The sequence below is a fragment of the Pan troglodytes genome, chromosome 14, assembly GCF_028858775.2.
Source record: "Pan troglodytes isolate AG18354 chromosome 14, NHGRI_mPanTro3-v2.0_pri, whole genome shotgun sequence".
NCBI classification, from domain to species: domain Eukaryota; kingdom Metazoa; phylum Chordata; class Mammalia; order Primates; family Hominidae; genus Pan; species Pan troglodytes.
The window spans coordinates 78,875,417-78,877,358 of NC_072412.2; the positions used below are offsets into that span (position 1 = coordinate 78,875,417).

The following is a 1,942-nucleotide window of genomic DNA, read 5'->3' on the forward strand; positions in this document are numbered from 1 at the left end:
CTTAACGTTCTTGTTCAGAATTCTTGGAGGCCATCTCATTGCTATCCCTGGTAAGATTTTGGAATCTTTAAAGGGCTAATTTACTGGGTTCACCAGGTCACAAAGTACCCAGGCATCAGTTACATAACTTGTATGACAGGGAACAGTCTTGACTCGGGTATTTCCAAATAAGCCAAGTTTTACACACAAAGCGAAGTATATTTAGTGGATTGATGATTGAATAGGGAAGTACTATTGAGAAACCATCACCTAGGGGAAACTCATCTTTTCAATGTGTGGGATAAAGATTCCCAGAGGGTATAGGATTGATATTGTTGATGAAAGGATGAGAGAGAGGAAGTCTGTGAGTTACAACAAAATTCCAGGGAAGTTAGAACAACTTTAAAAAGACTTAAAAATAGAAGAAATGAGCTTCATGCAGTGACAGTATTGTAGCCAATGAGGTTTATCCAGGAGTGATTATTGCTAATTGAAAACTTTTCCCAATACCTGGCCGTGACAACTTGCAATATGGTTGGCATTGGCAATTTTTGACAGTCTCTATGGAGACTGAATATTTCAGTATTAAAAAAAACAGAAGAAATGAAAGTGCCCTCTATTGGCAGGTTTAACTGCTTTATACTCTCTTCCACTATTCTGTTGGATGAGGACCCATGAAGATTAAAGAAAATAAAGAAGCTACATTTTATTTGCACATGTGAGTAGCTTAAGTTGCAATGTTGCTGATATCAGATTGACATTATTTAGAAATATAATTCTGGCTATGGTTTTGAAAATGGGTTGGGGAACAGATAAGGCAGGGAGATTTTTTTCCCTTTTATTGATATATAATAATGTACATATCTATGGGATACATATGAGTGTTTGTTACGTGCATAGAATATGTAATGATTAAGTAAGGGTATTTGGAGTGTCTGTCACCTGAGTGTTTTCAGGGTATTTGGGGCATCTATCACCTGAGTGTTTATCATTTTTGTGTTGGTATCATTTTGAGTCCTCTCTTCTGGTTACTTTGACATATACATAATGTTGTTGCTAAGTATAGTTATCCTAGGTTGCTATTAAACATTAGAACTTATTTTTCTATCTAACCCTATGTTTGTACCCATAACCAACCTTTCTTCATCCCTGCCCCCTTCTCACTCTCCGGTGTCTATCATTTTATTCTCTATGTTCATGGGATCAAGTTTTTAGCTCTTATATATAAGTGACAGCATGTAGTATTTGTCCTTCCACCCTGGCTTATGTTACTTAACATAATGGCCTCTAGTTCCATCCATGTTGCTGTAGATGACATGGTGTCATTCTTTTTTATGGTCAAATAGTATTCCATAGTGTATGTGTACCATATTTTCTTTATCCACTCATCCATTGATGGACATGTAGGTTGATTCCATATCTTTGCTATCATGAATAGTGCTGTGATAAACATGTAACATGTGTGTTTAGGTATCCCTTTGATAAACTGATTTCCTTTCCTTTGAGTAGATACCCAGTAGTGGAAACGTTGGATTTTATGGTAGTTATATTTTTAGTTTTTTGAGAAATTCCCATACTGTTTTCCACAGTGATTGTATTAACTTACATTCTGATCAACAGTGTATAAGAGTTCTCTTTTCTCAGTATCCTCACCATCATCTGTTTTTTTTTGTTGTTGTTGTCTTTTTAATAATAGTGAAGGCAGGGAGATGTCTTAGGAGTCCTGTGATAATTCATATAAGAACTGACAGTGGCCTTGATGAGGGAAATAGCAAAAAGTTGGAAAGAAGTGGGTGGACTTGAGAAATAATAGAGAAATATTATAACCTGGTGATATATTAGAGATGGGGCTGTGTGAAGGGAAGAGTGACGAGGCAACATCCTCCATTTTAGTTTCTGGTTTGGGCAACTGGAAGAATAAAGATACCATTTACTGAGATAGAGAACCGAGAGGAAGAATAGG

At 36.3% G+C, this 1,942-nt stretch overlaps 1 non-coding gene across 1 annotated transcript; it reads left to right on the top strand.

The window, feature by feature from the left end:
- The first annotated feature begins 409 nt into the window (after nucleotides 1–409).
- On the top strand, nucleotides 410–549 carry LOC112205311 (U4 spliceosomal RNA). The gene has a single exon (XR_002939206.1). It is a non-coding gene; the product is annotated as a U4 spliceosomal RNA (small nuclear RNA).
- Nucleotides 550–1,942: the final 1,393 nt, after the last annotated feature.